This window comes from Dendrobates tinctorius, unplaced genomic scaffold, assembly GCF_039654945.1.
Source record: "Dendrobates tinctorius isolate UK_male_01 unplaced genomic scaffold, ASM3965494v1 ptg000116l, whole genome shotgun sequence".
NCBI lineage: Eukaryota > Metazoa > Chordata > Amphibia > Anura > Dendrobatidae > Dendrobates > Dendrobates tinctorius.
Genome location: NW_027361784.1, coordinates 47,887,071 through 47,912,378, shown reverse-complemented (window position 1 = coordinate 47,912,378; position 25,308 = coordinate 47,887,071). Strand labels below are relative to the sequence as shown.

Below are 25,308 nucleotides of genomic sequence, written 5' to 3'. Positions count from 1 at the left end.
AGGTGATTACAGGTTGTGGACATGAATTGTCTTCTCCTCCTCATGGATCTGATAATTAACATAAATGTGTTTAGACAGAGCTGCATTACACTCTGATAATGTGTTAGATCTCAGTACCAGGAAAAAGGACCCCGAGCTGCAGCCCCCAAATACAGTCCTGCAAAATCAGGCCCATGGGTTCAGCCCTGCCAACATATCCATGTCATGGCTGACCGTAGTTATAAGTGCTAAGCCTTACCTGGTGGGGGAAGAGGAGAGCCGCCTCGCCACAGGGTGTGTGCCAGAGGAAATGGGAGAGTCGCCTCGCCACGTGGTGGGCGCCGGAGGAAATGGGAGAGTCGCCTCGCCACGTGGTGGGCGCCGGAGGAAATGGGAGAGCCGCCTCGCCACAGGGTGTGTGCCGGAGGAAATGGGAGAGTCGCCTCGCCACGTGGTGGGCGCCGGAGGAAATGGGAGAGCCGCCTCGCCACGTGGTGGGCGCCGGAGGAAATGGGAGAGCCGCCTCGCCACGTGGTGGGCGCCGGAGGAAATGGGAGAGCCGCCTCGCCACGTGGTGGGCGCCGGAGGAAATGGGAGAGCCGCCTCGCCACGTGGTGGGCGCCGGAGGAAATGGGAGAGCCGCCTCGCCACGTGGTGGGCGCCGGAGGAAATGGGAGAGCCGCCTCGCCACGTGGTGGGCTCCAGTTGGGGTGAGGGAGGCCTAGAGTTTTCCTGCTTCAGCTACACAATGTGCATTGGCAGTGGACACATGCTTGAATAATGCCGGGCACAGTGCACCTTGCTCCCGGTGCATTGGCTTCAGTGGTCGCATGTGCTGGTTGGATCTGGGCACATGTGCTTATTGGACCATACATAGTGCAGGATGCTTCCATGTTGGGTCTAATCTCCTTCTTGCATATCTTTGCTCGTGCTCTTTTGTACGTTGGGCTTTGTGTTGTATTCGGCGCTGAGGTTCTCACAGTTCTCGGAGGTTTACTATTCCCATGTCCATTATAAAAGCCATGTTTGTGTAACATTTGGACATGCCGTGCCACAGCTGGAATGCCGTGTTAATGTGGGTCGCCCCGGAGCCCAGGACCATCCTGTTCTTGCTTATTGACATTGGCTCACCAGTCATGGGGGGGGTGAGAGGGTCTTGGCACGGGATGGTTTATGTTGGGCTCAGACCATGAAAAATCCAGATTTTATAAAAAGATGTAGCGAACACTTTACATAATGAGGGGAATACATATTTATATCTTTGGGATTGTGTTGGCTTTTGCTCGTGTTTTGTGTTGGATGGATGTTCAGGAGACTTCGGTTATATTGGGAACACAACTTTGTTAGATTTGAAGCTTCACCCCTATCTGGACGGTCAAAGAAGAATCTCAGATCTGGAAGATGTAGTAGTGTTCACTATGTTGGATGCCCCCATTAGCCATAGTGGAGACTGGTCTGGGAACGTTTGGCCGGCCGGCGGTCCTCAGGAGTCCTCGGATTCTGCCTTACACCAGGTTTCTCCCATCACCTTCACCAAGGACTCTCCATTTCTCTCTTCTCCGCATGGTATCTCTTCCTGTATGGTTTTGTGATTGCACAGATCTCTGACCTTGGATGGCGGTGATTATGTGAGACCGGTAAGGGTTGGAATACCCTGGCTTGCACATATCCAGCTGCTGCCGTCGTTCTGCTCGCTCCTGGAGTTGTACCAAGTATTGGGCTATTGATACCTCGTTCCCTCTCCGGGGTCCATGTCGGAAAGGCCAGATCAGCTAGTAAATTTAGGCCATGTGAATGACAGGATGACGGCTCCCATGGAACATTCCCTACCTTGCAAGTTACACGGAGAACTTTCTAATCTTGCAAAGGGCAACTAGGAAGAAATGAATCAGGCGCTGGAGTTGTTTTTGTTTTGTTTTTCAGGTTCCTATTTGGTTACCTGAAGCCTTTTGCATTTTGGGTTTTTACTAACCGAATCAGCAGGGTCAGAATCCGGACCATTAAAAATAAACTTGAGACTGCACCTAGGTATCGACTGAGCAGTTGTAGGTGCTTTACTACCCATCTGTCCATTAGGAGGTGATGCAGACGCCACTTCTACTAAACCAAGCTGGTAGACGATGCAAATTGCATCGGAGGACGTTTTTGTTGCATTTTCGTGATATAATCTTCACTACGCTGCGGAGAAAGTAGACATGTAAAATGGCAACATCAGAGCCCCGGCTGCTTCGCTGGTCTTCGCCTGCAATGGTGACTTCACGTTTACGACACGTGCCCACTGCGGCCAGTTATTGGCTTTAATAGCCATGTCAAGGTAGATGGCAGCAGAATACTGACTAGTGATCGGCTGCAGCGGTAACGTAGATGGGACCACCCTCTGCTTTCCTGTAATAAAAAAAAAATGAAAAGCAAGCGCTAGAATGACAGGTCATTCAACGGAACGGTGGTGCTTGTTCTGTCATTGGTTGTTCCCCAATTAGGCTTTAAAAAGGACAACCCCCTTTTAAATGGGGCAGCGCCGTCCCCGCTCTCCGGTTGTTGACCCACGCTCTAGTCATTGCTGGGGCTCCTAATAGCATTTTATGGGCACTAGTCCAAGCCTGACCTTGGATCTAAGGAACCGACCGTGCAGGACGATGACTTTCCATTGCGTGCCTTTAGATCCATGGTCAGGAAAGTTCTCGAATGCTTTCTATGGGTGCACCAAAGCCACCGCTATACATGGAGGACCAAGTGGAACCACGTTGGTGAGAAGAGCTCCCGACTTCTGGATCACCACATTGACTCCAGATGTCTTGTTGACCCATCAGAAGTCCTGATATTTGGGCTCTGGATTTCTCGCGGCACCTTCTGCAGCCTCTTGGGCGTTCCCTTCTCATGGGTGCACCAAAGCCACCGCTATACATGGAGGACCAAGTGGAACCACGTTGGTGAGAAGAGCTCCCGACTTCTGGATCACCACATTGACTCCAGATGTCTTGTTGACCCATCAGAAGTCCTGATATTTGGGCTCTGGATTTCTCGCGGCACCTTCTGCAGCCTCTTGGGCGTTCCCTTCTCGTAAACTATAGAAATGGCTACAAACGTTTGACTTTATTGAGCGTTGTGTCCTGCGGAGAGGCAACGCCAGGGTTAATTGCCCGCAATAACTTTTGTGGAAGAAGAAATAGAAACTAAGAACTTGACCTGCACGCCCAACGTCATCGACCACCAAGCATGGGAGTTCCGGACAACCGCTTGGTGGAGTCTTCTGCTGGCGGCTGGGATTCATTGTTCTGTAGAGCGAGCGTTAACCTCCAGGAATGCGGCCAGTCGCTACCGCAGTGTGTGAATTCACCGCAACTGTGGTTCTTCTTATGTCTTTGTTGTTGCGGTTCCATTCCACAGTCACTTTAAGTACATGTCGCCTGGTTGGTGAATGGAGAAAGGAAGAGGAAAGCTTGTGCTAGGAATGTGGGCCACTGTTCCCAGGCCGGGGCTGAATAACCCGGCTCTTCCCTGGCAGCTGGGCTCTGAGGGGCCACTATTGTGCCAGTAATTCCCGCTTCATCCTTGCCAGATACTTGGAATGCCTTTGAAGTCGTCCCCAGCCCCCTCCATTCACTGTCCGCCTATTGCACTGTGAAAACGATCTGTACAAAGTCTAGCGGCAATTGTCTGAATAAATATGTACAAAGCAAAATCTAGGCAAGTCGTGTTATTTTTATATTTTGGTTAAGAGACTCAGGCTATGTGCACACGCAGCAGAAAATTTATGCTTAAAAACCGGACTCCCCAGAAACCGCGTGTTTTTTTTCTGTGCGTCTTCTGTGCATTTTCTGCGCAAAAACGCACGGTTTTTATGCATTTTTTTCCTGCGCGGTTCCAGACACACAAATAGCCAGAAATGTGGAAAGATCCATGAAATTAGTGAGCACGCTGTGTTTTTTACCGCGAAGCGGTTTTTTAGCGGTAAACGCATCAATATGCCCAAAAAAATTGAAGAATGAATTGGAAGCTTATTTTTAGCGTTTTTATAGCGGATTTATTGGCAAATCTGCTAAAAAAAAAAAACGCTAAAAAAAACACTGCACACAGCCTTAACAAAGAAAAATGTTTGTTTGGTAATATCCTCAAGGTTATCATAGTTTGTTTTATCCTAAAAACAGATTATAGATGCATAAGTCATAGAAATATTACCTAATATATGAGAGAACTATAATACTGCCCCTATGTACAAGAATATAACTATTATACTGCCCCTATGTATAAGCATATAACTACTATAATACTGCCCCTATGTACAAGTATATAACTACTATAATACTGCTCCTATGTACAAGTATATAACTACTATAATACTGCTCCTATGTACAAGAATATAACTACTATAATACTGCTCCTATGTACAAGAATATAACTACTATAATACTGCTCCTATGTACAAGAATATAACTACTATAACACTGCCCCTATGTACAAGAATATAACTACTATAATACTGCCCCTATATACAAGAATATAACTACTATAATACTGCCCCTATGTACAAGAATATAACTACTATAACACTGCCCCTATGTACAAGAATATAACTACTATAATACTGCCCCTATATACAAGAATATAACTACTATAATACTGCCCCTATGTACAAGAATATAACTACTATAATACTGCTCCCTATGTATCAGAATATAACTACTATAATACTGCTCCTATGTACAAGAATATAAATACTATAATACTGCTCCTATGTACAAGAATATATCTACTATAATACTGCTCCTATGTATAAGAATATAACTACTATAATACTGCTCCTATGTACAAGAATGTAACTACTATAATACTGCTCCTATGTACAAGAATGTAACTACTATAATACTGCTCCCTATGTACAAGAATATAACTACTATAGTACTGTCCCCTATGTACAAGAATATAACTACTATAATACTGCCCCTATATGCAAGAATATAACTACTATAATACTGCTCCTTTTTTTTTTTTTTTTTTCTTTTGTCTTATTGAGCGTTAAAATGAAGCATCTTTTTGGTTCCTGGGAACTCTTGAGCCTCCTGATTTGGCAGCGGAGCTTTCCTTGGTTCACACAGGAACTCTTGCAGATTCCTGTGTCGTCCTGAGCTTTACACCCCAGGTCAGGTTCTGTGATAATCAGAAGGCTGGTGAATTGGCTCGGGTACTGAAAGAGTCTGTTCTTGCTGCTCTCGAGGCTGCCAAAAAACGCTTGGGGTCTCCAAAGCAAAGAGCGAGCCAAGACCTTCTCTACTATTTATTTTGACATAAACCTCCATGTGCCCGGCGAGCGGAGGCCGGTGGGGTATCTATAGCCGTGCTGACGCGATTTCCCTCGCTGAGCCGCTCACCATCTGGATTCCCATTAATGTGGGGGCAGAATGTCATCCTTTGGAGTGTCTTTAATGAACTCCTAATATGATTTTAACCTTCTCCCAAGACTTCACTGATTACTCAGTTTTTGCAATCTTTTATTTGTATTCCCAGTATCTCTAAAAAAAAATATACAGTGAGGAAAATAAGTATTTAATGCACAGCCGATTTTGCAACTTCCCCCCCCTACATAGAACAGAGAGGTCTGTAATTCTTATTGTAGGTACACTTCACCTGTGCGAGACATAATCTACAAATAAAGTCAGGAAATCACGTTATACAAATGAATTTTACATTATTAATTTGCATTTTTTTGGATGAAATAAGTGATCGCCGACCAATCCGCAAGAATTCTCTCAGACCTGTTAGTTCACTCTACAGTCATTACCTGTATTAATTGCTCCTGTTTGAACTCGTTACTTGTATAAAAGACACCTGTTCAGTGTCAATCACACACCACCCTTTCCACCATGGCCAAGACCAAAGAGCTGCCTATCGACACCAGGGACAAAACTGTAGCCCTCAGGGCTGTGGAGTCGGTAAGCCACAGTTGCGACTCCGACTCCTGGATTTTATCAGGCTCCGACTCCTTCATAAATGGCCAATTCATAACAACAAATTTACTGTTGTAAAATATTAAACATCGTGCTTATTCAGTTTCTCACCATCATATAAGTAATCAGACCACTTAGAGCAAAAACTACATTTATTAGAATACAATTAGAATATAGCAAATATAAACTTTTCTAAACTGTAAGTAAATATGCAATAAACGCTTTTATGCAGTTAATAAGAAATCTATAAATTTGTCCTCAGAAAAAGTATTGCCTCTGTCAGATCCTCCTTCATGGATGCCCTCAAATCTGATCTAATTATTTTGAGAGCAGAGAACAACCTCTCTACACTAACTTGTGTTGGTGGCAAAGCAGTAACCACTCGGGCAACATCTCTGACAATGTCAGGATACAGAGGAATCGCTTGTTGCACTGTTATTTTTGATGAACGGTCAAATTTCTCAATTTCTTTTAGTGCACATGAAAAATTCTGCTGAAATGTGCTGGCTGTGTTCCTTGATGGGGATGACTCTTCTATGCGGGAACGCTTTGCACGGTCCTTGTGATCCAAATATTTTTCAAAATTAAATTCTTCATCAGTTGATGATGAGGGTGAAGATGTGGCAGGACGACCAAATTCTTCTTGTTCCTCCTGACTGTTCTGCAACCCTTTCATCCTTACTGCTATTTCAAACAGAGCTTCTTTTCCTTTACTTAGCTGTTGATCATCTAGAAGAATCCGATGCATTGGGTCTACATAAACAGCTGCCAAAAGAATGTTATTTTGTAATAGTAGCTCCTCTCTCCGTTTCATTGATGTAGCAATGCCACTTGCAATTAACCCTCCTCTTTGGGACAGGCGAAACATCACGTTCTTCCACTCCTTTAAGAAAATACCTGGAGTTAAGTCCTCTGCTTGTAATTTTTTAGTCACTGTAAATGGGTGCGCTAGCAATTTTTCCAGCTCAGTCACCTGATTCCACTGACTTTCATTTAGCATCAGTTGAGGGTTAGCCATGTCTACAAGAAAGGTTTTCAGTTCAACCAAGCACTGAATCATTAAGTAAGTACTGCCCCATCGTGTGGCTTGATCAATAATTGCCCCTTTTCCAGCACGTCTCTTCAAAATTGAGTCAACTTTAGGGGTTCTGGCAACAGTAGCCAACTTTCTCACCTTGCCAATCAGTGCAGCAGCATGTCCTTCTTGCAGACGGTCTCTTATAGCCAGCTGTAGCGTATGCACAACACAGCGCATGTGATGATTGAAAGAACATATTGACACAGTTTCAACAAGATCATCTAAACTATCATGTTGCTGTTCATCTGAAGCAACTTCAGTTTGCTCCTCAGTTACAATACTGTGTTCCTCTATTTCAAACATTTCTGTGTCTGTGGACCCAGAATGTTCTTCTAGCTGCTGGTCACCATCTTTACTCTCATTCATTAGCTTAATAGTACTTATCATATTTGAAGCATTGTCAGTTACGACAGAAAGAACTTGCTCTTTTTTAAGTTCATAGTCTTGCAGAACCTTTTCCACCAAGACCTGGAGAAACTCACTGGTGTGATGAGCTTTGGTGTCTTTTACTGCCAATGTCTTGGTAACTATTTCATTTTTGTCACAAACAAATCGGACATTGATGGCAAAATAGTTCACTCTGTGACGTGTGCAGGCATCCATTTTAAGAAACAGAAAGCGTCCCTTGAGAGTTTTTTTTAAGTTCTTCCTTTTGTTTAAAAGCTTCTTCGATTACTAATTTTCTAATACTCTCTCTCTCTCCAGAGAAACACCAAGCTTGCGGGCCATTTCCCCATTCAGACACATAAAAGCTGGTCGTGAAAATAATGAAATAGGCACACTATCCTTTACAACAAGCTCTATGATCTGTTTTTTAAATGTATCTACTGTCATTGTCACAGTAACTTTGTCAGTTACAAAATATCTTGTAACTGATGGCTGCAAAGTTCTCTGCTCCTTTGTTTGGCTGGAAGAGCTGGGCACTGGTTCATTGGTTTGGATGCAGTCTTTCTCATCCACTGCTTTCAGTACTTGTGGATGAAAGCGCTGTAAATGTCTCTTTAGATTAGAAGCTCTGGTAGGAGCATTTTTATCTTTACCTGAATATGCACTCATCTTGGCTTCACAGCATTTGTTTTTGTCTGGATCATTTGTCATACACTGACAGACATAATGTTTTCTATCTTGAGTGATGGTGAAATGTTCAAATACAGCTGATTTAATGTGATGCTTCTTTGACATTCTCAGGTTTTTAATTCTGCATTCACAATCCAAATGACAATTGTTTTTCCTAAAAACAATTGTACAAAATTATTGCCAGGTCGTACAACTGATATAGTGGTCAGTAATACTGTTATTATTCCTCATGTACTCACAGTTAACTGATGCAAAGTTTGTTGAAAGGATAATACTTCTTAGTCTTCCTCTTCTGAGTAGCAGGCAGCTGTGAGATGCTTGGAAGACGCACACCTAGTATGATCTAGTCTAGAGGAGGAGCTTTACTACTAAGAATTTGCAACACATTTTCACTTTCAGTTTCATACATTGTAAGTAGGGGGGTTGGGGCAGCATGAGGTTAACCAAGTATAAGATTAGATAAGGGCAGTGGAGAACAGTGACACACAAGAAGTAAGAATTGTCTCTATCTCCAGCAGAACTGCTTATCACTGTTTATAGTTTGATAGAACATATATATTTGAGTAACATTTATAAAATTCATATGAATGAAAGTTCAATTATGAAATATTAATACATTTTTTTTAAAGCTGGAGTTGGTACATTTCTACCGACTCCAACCAAAACTAACTCCGACTCCACAGCCCTGGTAGCCCTGCACAAGGCTGGGATGGGGCTACAGGACAATAGACAAGCAGCTTGGTGAGAAGGCAACAACTGTTCTCACAATTATTAGAAAATGGAAGAAACAGTCTTGCTCGTACTGAAGCTCCATGTAAGATCTCACCTTGTGGGGTAAGGATGATTCTGAGGAAGGTCAGGAATTGGCTCAGCGCTACACAGGAGGACCTGGTCAATGACCTGGTCAATGACCTGAACAGAGCTGGGACCACAGTCTAACATTACCGTTAGTCACACACTGCATTATGGACTAAAATCCTGCAGGGCACACAAGGGTCCCCCTGCTCAGTGCTCACACCAGCATATGTCTAGGCCTGTTTGAAGTTTGCCAATGACCATCTGGATGAACCAGAGGAGGCATGGGAGATGTTCACGTGGTCATATAAGACCAAAATAGATGTTTTTTTTTTTGTCTCGACTCCACTCAGTGTTTGGAAGCTGAAGAGGGATGAGAACAACCCCAAGGAACACCATCCCAACCATGAAGCATGGTGGGGGAAACATCATACTTTGGAGGTGTTTTTTTGCAAAGAGGATAGGACCGACTGCATCATATTGAAGGGAGGATAGCTGGGGTCATGTATCGCAAGATTTTGGCCATCAAACTCCTTCCCTCAGTAAGAACATTGAAGTTGGGTTGTGGCTAGGTCTTCCAGCATGACAATGACCTGAAACACACAGCAAGAACAGCTATGGAGTGGCTTCATAAGAAGCATTTCACAGTTTACTGCTCCTATTGTGATGCAGTGACCCCCTGTGACAACTAGGGAGTGCTGTATGGGCTTCCCAGGACTGCATGCAGGCGTTGCCTTTATTGTGATGGGGAAATGATGAGCGGCAGGATTGTAAATGGCCGATATGTATCACAGGGTGGGTGGCCCTGTGATGGAAGCTGGAACGTGTATTAATCAGCAGAGGTACTGCTGATGGTTTCCGTTTTACACTAGGGAAACTTCCGTGTGACTTGGTGAGATGGGTGGGACCAGTCACCTACAAACCCACCCAGGGGCGTCTGTCTGAACGCCCAGAGGAAAGCGTGTGTGTTCCTGCATGTGTAATAGGACCTGTAGTGAGGTCATGGCCATGTGATCCATACCTCACCTGTGGGTGTGGTTACGGACCACATAATGTGACCAGGGTGGGTCACATGGGCAGAGTTTGTGTACCTGAATGGTGCAGACTGCAAGGTCCTCTAAGGCAGGGTTCCCCAACTCCAGTCCTCAAGGCCCACCAACAGGTCATGTTTTCAGGATTTCCTTTGTATTGCTCAGGTGATAATTGCTTCACCTGTGCAATACAAAGGAAATCCTGAAAGCATGACCTGTTGGTGGGCCTTGAGGACTGGAGTTGGGGAACCCTGCTCTAAGGTCTGTGTTGGGAGATCCTGGGAGGAGGACCGGATCCCTGAATAGCACCCGAACAGGTCACGTGTGTGAGTAGTCTGTGACTGCCTGCTTTTGGGGAAGCAACTGCCCGGCTGTGGGTCTGGAACTGTGAGGCGGCCTAGTGAATAAGGCATTGTCCATAACGCTGACCCCAGTGCTGCTTCCCTGAGAGAGAGTACTGACAGGAGCTAGCGTGTGGAGCAGGAGCTCCTAAGAGGTAACCCCGGATAGGGGGAAATAACTGTGAGGTTATAGAGCCTGTTTTCTGGACATGGCACAGCCTGTGTGACCACAGGTCGGAGAGAGCGGAGCCCTATTATGAACATTCATTTTGTCTGATGTAAGACCGATAACTTTTCTTCATGCTTCCATGGTTTATGCTGTGTAAAAATAAACCTTATGGACTGGTTATGTGAAAAAACCTGTGCCTGACCCTATTAATCTGCTGCCAAGTGAGTGTCCCCCAACACAAACAATAAGCTCTACCTTACACTATGTACAAGAATATAACTACTATAATACTGCCCCTATGTACAAGAATATAACTACTATAATACTGCTCCAATGTACAAGAATATAACTACTATAATACTGCCTCTATGTACAAGAATATAACTACTATAATACTACCCCTATGTACAAGAATATAACTACTATAATTCTGCCCCTGTGTACAAGAATATAACTACTATAATACTGCTCCAATGTACAAGAATATAACTACTATAATACTGCTCCTATGTACAAGAATATAACTACTATAATACTGCCCCTATGTACAAGAATATAACTACTATAATTCTGCCCCTGTGTACAAGAATATAACTACTATAATACTGCCTCTATGTACAAGAATATAACTACTATAATACTACCCCTATGTCCAGGCCCTGGGTGCCATAAACCTGTAAAAAATAGAATTAAAATAAAAATAGTGATATACTCGCCTTCCAACGGCCCCTGGACTCTTTCCCTCCTCTCACCACGCGCCCAGCACCTTCCGGTCCCAGTAATGTTTTGCGTGAAACACCGCTGATGACGTTGCACCCTCACAAGAGTCCCTTGCCAGCTTTAAGTCCACGCTCTCTGCTGCAAAACAAACTTCACATCTCTCATATCCTCCCTGGCTCACAACCCTAAACAACTCTTCAACACTTTCAATTCTCTACTCCGTCCCACATCAACTCCTCCCCCTCCTCTCATTTCTGCTGAAGACTTTGCCTCCTTCTTTAAGCAGAAGATCGACACGATCAGACAAAACTTTGGCCCGCAGCCCTCAATGCCCCTCTTAGCCGCTCAGCCCAGTTCTGCAAAAGCCAGCTTCTCCACCATGACAGAAGATCAGCTCTCCACCCTTCTGTCAAGATCACACCTCACCACTTGTGTCCTCGACCCACTCCCGTCTCACTTCATGCCTAACTTGGCCACAGTCCTCATCCCATCTCTAACACACCTCTTCAACCTTTCACTTACAAATGGTTTCTTTCCCTCATCCTTCAAACATGCCTCAATCACACCCATCCTCAAAAAGCCTTCCCTTGACCCATCCTCTAACTATCGCCCAATATCTCTTCTCCCTTATGCCTCAAAACTACTGGAACAGCATGTATATCTTGAATTGTCCTCCCATCTCCTCCTGATCCCTCTTTGAGCGGTTACAATCTGGCTTCCGACCGCATCACTCAACTGAAACTGCCCTAACTAAAGTCACTAACGACTTACTAACCGCCAAGAGCAAGCGACACTACTCTGTCCTTCTCCTGGACCTGACCTCTGCCTTCGACACCTTAGACCATTCCCTCCTGCTACAGACTCTCTCATCTCTTGGCATCACAGACCTGGCCCTATCCTGGATCTCATCATACCTAACAGACCGAGCATTTAGTGTCTCCCTCTCACATACCACCTCCTCACCTCACCCCCTGTCTGTTGGTGTTCCTCAAGGCTCTGTCCTAGGACCCCTACTATTCTCCATCTACACCTTTGGCTTGGGACAGCTCATAGAATCCCACGGTTTGCAGTATCACCTCTATGCCGATGACACGCAGATCTACCTATCTGGACCCAACCTCACCTCCTTACTGACTGAAATCCCACAATGTCTGTCTATCTCAGCCGCCTTCTCTGCTCGCTTTCTCAAACTGAACATGGACAAAACAGAATTCATCATCTTTCCCCCATCTCACTCTACCCCTCCACCAGACCTATCCATCAATGTCAATGGCTGCTCTCTTTCCCTAGTCCCACACGCTCGGTGCCTTGGGGTGATCCTCGACTTTCAAACCACATATCCAAGCCCTCGCCTCCTCCTATTGCCTCAAACTCAAAAATATTTCCTGGATCCGCTCATTCCTCAACCACGAAACCACAAAAAACACTAGTGCATGCTCTTATCTCCCACCTCGACTACTGCAACCTCCTACTCTCTGGCCTCCCCTCTAGCACTCTGGCTCCGCTCCAGTCCATCCTACACTCTGCTGCCCAACTAATCCACCTGTCTCCCTGCTATTCCCCAGCCTCCCCCCTATGCCAGGCCCTTCACTGGCTTCCTATTGCCCAGAGGATCCAATTCAAAACCCTAAGCATGACTTACAAAGCCATCCACAACCTGTCCCCTCCATACATCTGTGACATGGTCTCTAGGTACCTACCCGCACGCAACCTTCGATCCTCTCAAGATCTCCTTCTCTACTCCCCCCTTATCTCTTCTTCCCACAACCGCATACAAGACTTCTCCCGTGCTTCCCCCATACTCTGGAACTCTCTGCCGCAACACATCAGACGCTCACCATCAACGGAAACCTTCAAGAAGAACCTGAAGACCCACCTGTTCCATCAAGCCTACAGCCTGCAATGATCCTCTGTCTACTGAACCACAGCACGACCTGCTCTACCCTCTCCTACTGTATCCTCACCCATCCCTGTAAACTGTGAGCCCTCGTGGGCAGGGTCCCCTCTCCTTATGTACTTGTGTGTCCCTTGTCTTACACATTTTTATTATACTTGTCTATATTTCCCCTTTTCACATGTAAAGCGCCATGGAATAAATGGCGCTATATAAATGCATAATACTATAATACTGCCCCTATGTACAAGAATATAACTACTATAATACTGCCCCTATGTACAAGAATATAACTACTATAATACTGCTCCTATGTACAAGAATATAACTACTGTAATACAGCTTCTATGTACAAGAATATAACTACTGTAATACTGCCCCCTATGTACAAGAATATAACTACTATAATACTGCTCCTATGTATAAGAATATAACTACTATAATACTGCTCCTATGTACAAGAATATAACTACTATAATACTGCTCATATGTACAGGAATATAACTACTATAATACTGCTCCCTATATACAAGAATATAACTACTATAATACTGCTCCTATGTACAAGAATATAACTACTATAATACTGCCCCTATGTACAAGAATATAACTACTATAATACTGCTCCCTATATACAAGAATATGACTACTATAATACTGCTCCCTATATACAAGAATATAACTACTATAATACTGCCCCCTATGTACAAGAATATAACTACTGTAATACTGCTCCCTATGTACAAGAATATAACTACTATAATACTGCCCTCTATGTACAAGAATATAACTACTATAATACTGCTCCCTATATACAAGAATATGACTACTATAATACTGCTCCTATGTACAAGAATATAACTACTGTAATACTGCCCCCTATGTACAAGAATATAACTACTATAATACTGCTCCTATGTATAAGAATATAACTACTATAATACTGCTCCTATGTACAAGAATATAACTACTATAATACTGCTCATATGTACAGGAATATAACTACTATAATACTGCTCCCTATATACAAGAATATAACTACTATAATACTGCTCCTATGTACAAGAATATAACTACTATAATACTGCCCCTATGTACAAGAATATAACTACTATAATACTGCTCCCTATATACAAGAATATGACTACTATAATACTGCTCCCTATATACAAGAATATAACTACTATAATACTGCCCCCTATGTACAAGAATATAACTACTGTAATACTGCTCCCTATGTACAAGAATATAACTACTATAATATTGCCCTCTGCTGATGTGCACAGTTGGTGGGGTTAGTCAGAGTTTTGGGGGGTGAATACTTCTCTGCACTCTCTGGTGGGGCACATCTTTTCCTTTCGCCTGCATGTAGTAAACCTGAGACTTGGTGAGTGGGTGAGGAGCGCAGTGACTTTCTGTGGGAATATGAGCCGTGCTCTGGGGCATCTGCGCAGCGCTGTGGACGGCTTCGCTTCCTGCACATTCTTGCTTTGTTTATAACCTTGGGGAAGCGATTACTGAGCCTACATGAATCTCAGCTTAAAGCAAATGTAGAATATTGAGATTTGTAGAACACGGATTCCTCCTACTTTGAGTTTCTGACGTTTCCTGACCACTGATTGCGAGTTAGACCTCGTTGGATTTACAGCCCGGTATGCGGCTCCATTGTAGACCCTTGAGCAGGTACTAAGGGGGGCACTACGGTGCGCAGGTGACCATAGTTTCCTGCCGGGAGCTGCTCTGGCGTCTTGTCTTCTGTTTCCCTCACATCGGGAGCTTCTTCAGGTGGACACATTAATGTGCTGTGACCCGAACTTTGTGCTGGGGTTTCCTCAAATCAATCTTTTGCTTTCCACACCACTCCGCTTGGGAATGTGATGCGTTCCGTCCCTTAGCGGGTACACTGGCCTGGTAAGCTCTGCAGAGAGTGGGTGCCAAGAATGCCTGGGCTACCAGCCCGAAACAAGGGGCTTGTCCCACCCTCGGGACGGCTGACTGCGTCTTCTGCAGAGCACATTGCAAGGTGCTCACATGTAGGAGAGGTAGACATGTTCTAACGGTTGCTCCTGAACCGGCGGTGGGCCTGGGTGCACCACGTGTTGAAGTTACAGATCCCGCTGATGGTGGTGAGGATTATTCTTGTCCTTCTTCTGCCGCCACATTTTACTTATTTTCCACAAAGTTTCCAGTCCATGATTGGTCGCAGTTCTAGATCTCTGAGGATTTAATAGTCTGAAGTTTATCCTGGTATTAAAGAGCTTTTACGGTATTAAAGGAGCAGTTATGTGATGGTCATTGTTATTCTTTACCATTTTTAGTATATGTGCTTCCTGGAAGTGAATGAAAACACTCTGGGCTTAAAGGGTTAATCCTTCTTTAAAAAAAATAAGTAAATAAAAAATTGGTTATGGTATTGGTCAGTGCAGAGGGGTCCTGTCTGGATCACCCATCAATGCTGAAATCGAGGCTCTTAGACCCTGAGTATGGGGTGGTGGGCGGTCGGGTGCCCTCTCCCCCCTCGGTAGTGGGCGGTCGGGTGCCCTCTCCCCCCTTGGTAGTGGGCGGTCGGGTGCCCTCTCCCCCCTTGGTAGTGGGCGGTCGGGTGCCCTCTCCCCCCTTGGTAGTGGGCGGTCGGGTGCCCTCTCCCCCCTTGGTAGTGGGCGGTCGGGTGCCCTCTCCCCCCTTGGTAGTGGGCGGTCAGGGTGCCCTCTCCCCCCCCTCGGTAGTGGGCGGTCGGGTGACCTCTCCCCCCCTCGGTAGTGGGCGGTCGGGTGACCTCTCCCCCCCTCGGTAGTGGGCGGTCGGGTGACCTCTCCCCCCCTCGGTAGTGGGCGGTCGGGTGACCTCTCCCCCCCTCGGTAGTGGGCGGTCACTCTGAAGTCAACTGCCTATAACCCGACATGTAATTGTTACGGCGATCAGCGACTTGGTCTGAGGACGGACCTTATGTCCTAGGCATCCGCATTAATACTCTGTGGGAAATTCCCCTTTATGGGAGTCTTTGTGACTGATACTTTGAATTATTTTCCTGATGGAGGTGACAAAGCGCTAACTCTGTTATTCTTTATTTCAGGTAGTGTTAAAGCTTCACAACGGCCGGTGGTAGGTGAGTTTTTTTGCTATGTATGTGTTGCACTCCTTAGTTGCCCTGACTGTGTATTTCGGGGGCATGGTCATTCTGGTAGACCCAGCCACGACCAATCTTCAATGCTCTTCCTGAAGGAAGGAGGTTGTTGGTCAAAATCTCGTGATACAAGACCCCCATCCATCCTCCATTCAATATGGTGCAGTTGCAGAAAAGCAGCCCCAAAGTATGTTTCCCCACCATGCTTCACGGTTGGGATTGTGTTCTTGGTTGTACTTGTTTTTCCTTCGAACACGGCGTTGATGCCAAAGTTTTTTTTTTTTTGTTTTTTTTTTTTTTTTTACCTTATCTGACCACATAAACTTCATGACCTTCTCCCATGTCTCTTCTGGATCATCCGGATGGTCATTGGTAAACTGGAAATGGGCCTTGACATGTGCAGGAGTGAGCAGGGGGACCTTGTGTGCCCTGCAGGATTTTAATCCACGACGTAGTGTTACTAATGGTAATTTTTGAGACTGTGGTCCCAGCTTTCTTCAGGTCATTGACCAGGTCCTCTCGTGTAGTTCTGGGCTGATTCCTGACCTTCCTCAGAATCATCTTTACCCCACGAGGCGAGACCTTGCATGAAGCCCCAGACCGAGGAAGATTGACAATCATCTTGTGTTTCTTCCATTTTCTAATAATTGTAAGAACAGTTGTCTTCTCGCCAAGCTGCTTGTCTATTTGTCCCTGGTGGCCTTAAACAGCTCTTTGGTTTTGGCCATTGTGGGGAAGTTGGAGTGTGATGAGTGTGTGGACAGGTGTCTTTTATACAGGTAACGAGGTCACAGTTGTAATTAATACAGTTAATGAGTGCAGAGTAGGAGGCTTCTTACAGGAAAACAGGTCTGTGAGAGGCAGAATTCTTGCTGGTTGGTCGGTGATCAGATACTTATTTCATGAAATAAAATGCAAAATTATGTAAAAATCAAACAATTTGATTTTCTGGTTTTTATTCTTAGATTCTGTCTCTCACAGGTTAAGTGTACCTACGATAAAAGTTACAGCCCTCTCCATTTGTGGGGGGGGGGGACATGCAAAATCTCAGTGGATCAAATACTCATTTTCCCCACTGTATATATGTCTGTACTATATACCGTGTATGGCGGTGTATGTCTGTACTATATACGATGTATGGCGGTGTATTTGTACTATATACGATGTATGGCAGTGTATGTCTCTGTACTATAAACGATGTATGGTGGTGTATGTCTGTACTATATACGATGTATGGCGGTGTATTTGTACTAAATACGATGTATGGCAGTGTATGTGTCTGTACTATAAACGATGTATGGTGGTGTATGTCTGTACTATATACGATGTATGGTGGTGTATGTCTGTACTATATACGATGTATGGCATAGTATGTGTCTACTATACGATGTATGGCGGTGTATGTGTTTGTACTATACGATGTATGGCGGTGTATGTGTCTGTACTATATATACGATGTATGGCGGTGTATGTGTCTGTACTATACGATGTATGGCGGTGTATGTCTGTACTATATATACGATGTATGGCGGTGTATGTCTGTACTATATATACGGTGTATGGCGGTGTATGTCTGTACTATATATACGGTGTATGGCGGTGTAGGTGTCTGTACTATATATACGGTGTATGGCGGTGTATGTGTCTGTACTATAAACGATGTATGGTGGTGTATGTCTGTACTATATACGATGTATGGCATAGTATGTGTCTGTACTATATACGATGTATGGCATAGTATGTGTCTGTACTATACGATGTATGGCGGTGTATGTGTCTGTACTATACGATGTATGGCGGTGTATGTGTCTGTACTATATATACGATGTATGGCGGTGTATGTGTCTGTACTATATATACGATGTATGGCGGTGTATGTGTCTGTACTATACGATGTATGGCGGTGTATGTCTGTACTATATATACGATGTATGGCGGTGTATGTCTGTACTATATATACGGTGTATGGCGGTGTATGTCTGTACTATATATACGGTGTATGGCGGTGTATGTGTCTGTACTATACGATGTATGGCGGTGTATGTCTGTACTATATATACGATGTATGGCGGTGTATGTGTCTGTACTATACGATGTATGGCGGTGTATGTCTGTACTATATATACGGTGTATGGCGGTGTAGGTGTCTGTACTATATATACGGTGTATGGCGGTGTAGGTGTCTGTACTATATATACGGTGTATGGCGGTGTAGGTGTCTGTACTATATATACGGTGTATGGCGGTGTAGGTGTCTGTACTATATATACGGTGTATGGCGGAGTAGGTGTCTGTACTATATATACGGTGTATGGCGGAGTAGGTGTCTGTACTATATATACGGTGTATGGCGGAGTAGGTGTCTGTACTATATATACGGTGTATGGCGGTGTAGGTGTCTGTACTATATACGGTGTATGGCGGTGTATGTGTCTGTACTATATACGGTGTATGGCGGTGTAGGTGTCTGTACTATGTACGGTGTATGGCGGTGTATGTGTCTGTACGGTGTACGGCGGCGTATGTGTCTGTACTATATACGATGTATGGCGGTGTAGGTGTCTGTACTATATACGGTGTATGGCGGTGTATGTGTCTGTACGGTGTACGGCGGCGTATGTGTCTGTACTATATACGATGTATGGCGGTGTAGGTGTCTGTACTATATACGGTGTATGGCGGTGTAGGTGTCTGTACTATATACGGTGTATGGCGGTGTAGGTGTCTGTACTATATACGGTGTATGGCGGTGTAGGTGTCTGTACTATGTACGGTGTATGGCGGTGTATGTGTCTGTACTATGTACGGTGTATGGCGGTGTATGTGTCTGTACTATATACGGTGTATGGCGGTGTATGTGTCTGTACGGTGTACGGCGGCGTATGTGTCTGTACTATATACGATGTATGGCGGTGTAGGTGTCTGTACTATATACGATGTATGGCGGTGTAGGTGTCTGTACTATATACGGTGTACGGCGGCGTATGTGTCTGTACTATATACGATGTATGGCGGTGTAGGTGTCTGTACTATATACGATGTATGGCGGTGTAGGTGTCTGTACTATATACGATGTATGGCGGTGTAGGTGTCTGTACTATGTACGGTGTATGGCGGTGTATGTGTCTGTACGGTGTACGGCGGCGTATGTGTCTGTACTATATACGATGTATGGCGGTGTAGGTGTCTGTACTATATACGGTGTATGGCGGTGTATGTGTCTGTACGGTGTACGGCGGCGTATGTGTCTGTACTATATACGATGTATGGCGGTGTAGGTGTCTGTACTATATACGATGTATGGCGGTGTAGGTGTCTGTACTATATACGGTGTACGGCGGCGTATGTGTCTGTACTATATACGATGTATGGCGGTGTAGGTGTCTGTACTATATACGATGTATGGCGGCGTAGGTGTCTGTACTATATACGGTGTATGGCGGTGTAGGTGTCTGTACTATGTACGGTGTATGGCGGTGTATGTGTCTGTACGGTGTACGGCGGCGTATGTGTCTGTACTATATACGATGTATGGCGGTGTAGGTGTCTGTACTATATACGGTGTATGGCGGTGTATGTGTCTGTACGGTGTACGGCGGCGTATGTGTCTGTACTATATACGATGTATGGCGGTGTAGGTGTCTGTACTATATACGGTGTATGGCGGTGTAGGTGTCTGTACTATATACGGTGTATGGCGGTGTAGGTGTCTGTACTATATACGGTGTATGGCGGTGTAGGTGTCTGTACTATGTACGGTGTATGGCGGTGTATGTGTCTGTACTATGTACGGTGTATGGCGGTGTATGTGTCTGTACTATATACGGTGTATGGCGGTGTATGTGTCTGTACGGTGTACGGCGGCGTATGTGTCTGTACTATATACGATGTATGGCGGTGTAGGTGTCTGTACTATATACGATGTATGGCGGTGTAGGTGTCTGTACTATATACGGTGTACGGCGGCGTATGTGTCTGTACTATATACGATGTATGGCGGTGTAGGTGTCTGTACTATATACGATGTATGGCGGTGTAGGTGTCTGTACTATATACGATGTATGGCGGTGTAGGTGTCTGTACTATATACGGTGTATGGCGGTGTATGTGTCTGTACGGTGTACGGCGGCGTATGTGTCTGTACTATGTACGTGTCTATATCTCCCGTGTTACTTGCAGTCTCATTAAAGCTTATGTTGCGTTTTCCGTGATTAATGTAAAGTGACCTGTATGATGATGACTAGAGAGCCTTGTGCTTCCCCTAGAAGAGCGCCCCCTCTTGCCCTTTGGCTGTGTTCGGTATTGCTGCTTGGCCCCATTTAGGTGAGCAGCAGATACAACCCCACGGGCGTCCGTGTTTACGTGAGAGGGCAACCCACCATTATGCCTGGCTGTATCAGGCGGTGTAATTTTCGGGAGCCCCTCATTCTTCCTCTGGCGCCTTTCACCGCTTTTACATAGACTTGTTCTTGTTGGTACAGAATGACCGTGATTGTAGCGAGGCCAGTGCTGACAGATCCACAGCAGCACAGAGGATTTCAGCACGTGATCATTTTGCGGAGAGCAGCGTTCCCAGCAGCACAGAGGATTTCTGGAGGGGAATGTGCTGATGTTCATTTCGGACATTGGATTGAGGAACTGTTCCCAGCAGCACAGAGGATTTCAGGAGGCCTGAGGCCATGATGGGCGCCTCCTCCGCCTGTGACCTCGGTGATGCCTGTCCTCGGACGGGCAGATCTCGTTCCTGCTCTTCTGCCCGTCATTTCTCGGTAACGCTGGGACATTGTGTTTCCGAGGAGCGAGAATAAATCGCTGCGTCGTCTTTATGCAAATCTGCTTTCTCCTCTCTGCCGGAGCCGGAATATTCTCCCATATTGTCAGATTTTTTGTTCTCGTTGCCCTGATATATTTCTGTCCTGTTATATTCTGCCGCGTCCGGAGCAGCGCTCATCAAAGCGCAGCTGTATCCCATGACCCCGGGGCGGCCCGAGCCGACAGTGATGTAACAGGGGTCCCCAGGGGCACCGACAAATGCGGTTTCTGATGGTGTCATCACTGATCGCAGGGGGTGGGGAGGGGTTTGATCACCGATTTATAGGGGGGCTTGGTCATCTGGTCACTGTAATGGCCGCTCTCAGGCACTCCCTGACCCTGCGACTATAGGAGCTGCCGCTGACCCCGGGCGTCGGACCCCCGCCAGACATGGTGATGACCTGCATCCTGGCGGTCACGGTATATTAGGGATCTCCCTTTACAGCAGCCTATTCTCCACACAGGATCGGTAGTGATTGTGCGATCTCTGGGGGTTCGATCACCAGTGCCCCCCAGTGAGAATAGAGCGGTGGTGCTTACTCAATGCCCCTCCATTCTCATGGGATTTTAGGACCCTTGTTCTCTTAATTGGTGGTTGGGGGGGGGGGGGGGTCCACAGAATGGAGTGGGGGTCCCAAACACTACTGTTCCCCTCGCTTTTCTTGGCAGCATATTACTCACTAGGGGGCGACACTGAGCCGTTTCCTCCGTCCTGAGACTCGTTGGAAGCGACGTCTGACCCCCCTGAGCCGGTCCTGCCGCGGTCACCCACGGGGCGCGCCGGGCTGGGATCCCCCCTTCTCCTGCCGGAGCTGCGTCCGTGTGCTCCCCTCCAGTAAAGCCGGCCGCTCCTCTGATCAAACCCTTCACGAGCAGAACAATGGCTCTCTGTGGAGGTTGTGACTGACCGCGCTCCTCCTCCGCCGACATGGCGCCAAGAACACCGCCGTCCCAGCGTAGAGCGTAGGGTCTGGCTGTGTATTCTACCCGGAGCGGATAGATTGCCGCCCTCATCCGATGTTTGTTACATTGTGGTCCCTTTGATATAAACTCATTGCGCTGATACATTGTAGCAAACTAATGTAACGCCGCTGTGGTCAGTGAAGATGTACGTGGCCAGCCGTTATATGGCTGCCACGTACCAGGCTGGGGTCTGGGGGGCTCGGGAGCTTGTCTGCTAGAGCTGACACTTTGTTACAATGTCTCCAGTGCGGACAATTCCTGCCCTGCTGATGGTTTGTTACAGTGTGTCAGATTATTGGCCTATAGAGCTCGTGGTTGGGGGCTGGCATTGACAGCACTAATTGAAGACAGACCGGAGATGGAGAACGGCAGGAAATGCCTGGAGACCCTCGCTCTGCTCCACCACACATGGCTGCTGAGCCTCCATGGATTGCAGATGCAGCAGAGCCGACTGTGCTCATCGCGGGCTATTATTACGACTGCAATGTCCTGTTCATCCTGATCCTCCTGCTTCGTGAATGTGATTCTAGAGCTGCAGTATAGACTGACACTACAGGTCACTGTACATTAGAGCAAGGTCCTGCCGCCTGTGAGGATCGGGTGTGGAATCTGTGACCCGACTCAACTGAATGTCAGATGTAGCAGTGCCGGATAAGATTAAGCTCTGATTTTTACATAGGACTGTAGGCTGAGCGTCAACCCTCCTGCTTTAAGAGCCGGCTGACAGGTTGAGCTCTGCTACATCTGGGTGTATTTTGGGAAGTGAATGTCTCGCCTTATAAGCAGCGTTCCCCCCCCCCCCCCCTGCTCCGGTGGCGGAGCGCTCCGTCCCCCCTGCACGGCAGACACAAGGAGAGCGTGCGGCGCTGTGTGTGTCGCGCTGCAGATTTCTCCCAGCCGCACGGATTTACTGATCACGCTCCATCCCGGCCAGGAAAACCTATGACGTCCGCAAAACGTAGGAAAGTTCCCGGCCGCTGATAGGAGGGAAATCCCAGGGATAGAGGCTCGACGAGCACCGCCACATCGGCTGCACCGCAGGTGAGTGACGGGGTCCGGCCACGGGGGGACGCCAGCGCTCTTATAGGGGGGGGGGGGGGAGAATCTTATGTCCTCAGAGTAAATCGCTCCCCAAATCCTGACGTGCTGGGGAGCGGGCACCAGTGATCGGTGTCTTTATGGGTTTGGGACCTTTATCTGGTGCCCCCGGCCCCCGCAACTGGACACCCCTTGTTACCTAAAGTGGGGACTACCCGAGGCATGCTGGGAGTTGTAGTCCTACAGCAGTTGGAGACTACTACGTTATGGATACTTTCTTTTTCTGTTTTTATTTATTATTTGAATTGTGTGTGTGTGTGTATATATATATATATATATATATATATATATATATATATATATATCCAGTGTACGCTGTGCGCATGTAGGCCGCGCACGCACGTGTTGGGTTATTGGGGTCTTTACTTTGTAACTTTTGTCTTTAATCTGAATGTTTGGTGCCGGATGATCTGAGAATATCGGATGTAAAGGGATGGACCGGGCGCCTGGAGTATATAGCAGACCGGCGGCGGTGTATACAGTGGGGGGGGTATAAGTGCTGCATTGCAGCCCCCCCACTTTTCAGCCATAATCTGATGTCCCGTAACCTGCAGCGGCTGATAACAGATAACAATAGCATTCACACAGCCAGTGACGGCAGCGAGGGTCCGGTCACGCTATGGTGCGCCTGGACTGTGGGTTGTTGACACCTGATTGTCGGGGTGGTCTTTTGTACCGGATCCGTTATCACTGTGGGTCGGGGTCTACTACGCGGCTCGCTTTATTCACCCCGTGTGGTCCGGGCCGTAGAAGTGACTGAAATGGCGGCGGCACAGTCTGCAGCGCTGCCGGTCTTGGATGCCCGTCCCCAGCCATGTACCGTGCGGACCCTCTCGGTGTCCTCTTTCCCATGTCGCTGTGCCCTGGTGTAGTGGAGGGGCACCATCACATGGAGGGCACCCGTGCCACAACGTTAACCCCTTCCTGCCAAGCAGCTTTAAGTTTTCTTTTTTTTTTTATATGCCCTACCTCCAATTGCCGTAGCGTAACTTGGGGTCTACCAGCCAAGATTGGGGTACAGGCTTTAGGGTGTGTGCAGACGCTGCGGATTAATCCGCACGGATTTTGCAAAAACCGCAGATAAACCGCAGGTCAAAAGACCTGCGGATTATGTGCGGTTTGGTCCTGTGGATTCACCATCTCCACAATGGTGGAGATAGGAACCCGCTGCGGATTCCGCAGAAAGAATTGACATGTCAATTCTTTCTGCGGTTTCAAAACCGCAGCAAATCCGCGCGTATTTTTCCGTAACGTCAGCGCAGCGGTTTTTTTTTTTTTGACCATTCATTTGAATGGTACTGTACACCGCAGCTAAAACTGCTGCAGGTCCGCACGGCCCAAACCGCTGCAGAAACGCAGCGGAATCCGCAGCGTGTGCACGTAGCCTTATAGTTTTCGGCCTGGGAATATATGTTAGTCAGTTTTCCCTGTAGTTGACATGTGAAGCAGGAGGCTCAGGAAGAACGAATGAATAAGGGAGTTTTCCAGTGTATGTGATTGTGCGGGGCGCCCCGTAGCACTTCCATCAATCTACAAGTGCTCCCGTAGCGTCCCCCTGCCTGCGTCGGACCCCCGTAGAGGTTCGGTGTGTGGTCTTATGTCACCTAATACTAAACCTTTCCAGCTGTGTATGAGACGGTGACTGCAGGAGATCAGCGGCCGCCCCCGTCGCGGGGCCCAGGTGGAGACCACGGCGGGAGCACCCAGCACAGACCCCTCATCTGGAGCGCAGCGCCCCCTGTCCTCGTGACCTCGCCACAACCGCAAATACCAGAAAACGCAATGACTTTTTTGTTTGTTCTTTGGAAACATCCAACACAGAAATATGCAAATATAATCAAATATATGCAAATAGGCAGCACAAATTTGGCTTCGTCTGCACCCATTGGTCAGGAGTGGACCTGCTTTTACATCTTTTAGATTAGATAATTAATCATGGTCCTGTGATATCATGGACGGTCTGAGTAGAAAGACTTGTTGCCAGTTTGTTCAGTTTTTTTCCAGAGATTTCTGCTTCCATTGGCTAAAGCCAAAGCTTCTCACCGCTGGGAAAGGGTCTGCCTTGTGTCCAGTCTGCACGTTCTTCCTCCAGATAACTTTTTATCTGCGCTGATACATTGTCACTGCTGATGTATTTAAAGGGTTAATCTCCTGATCAGAAATGGTGAAATGCAAAAACGAGGAATTTTGCAAATCTTTGTAGTCTGAGCACTGGCTGGCATTTCAAGCAAGGCATGCAGCACTTACAAGCTCTTTTCTATAGATCTTGTAAGCATCAGGTT

At 46.5% G+C, this 25,308-nt stretch overlaps 1 protein-coding gene across 3 annotated transcripts in view; it reads left to right on the top strand.

Annotated features, from left to right (window-relative positions):
* Positions 1 to 25,308, top strand: part of PTP4A3 (protein tyrosine phosphatase 4A3) — a 65,935-nt gene that overhangs the window by 8,213 nt on the left and 32,414 nt on the right. Inside the window, exon 2 of one of the 3 annotated variants that reach the window (XM_073590422.1) lies at positions 16,103 to 16,131. The exons of 1 other annotated variant lie outside the window; for it this stretch is intronic. The gene's annotated coding sequence lies outside the window, so the exon portion shown is untranslated. Of the gene's footprint in view, positions 1 to 16,102; positions 16,136 to 25,308 lie in introns of all 3 variants that reach the window. One more of the 3 variants, XM_073590420.1, reaches the window with a different exon arrangement.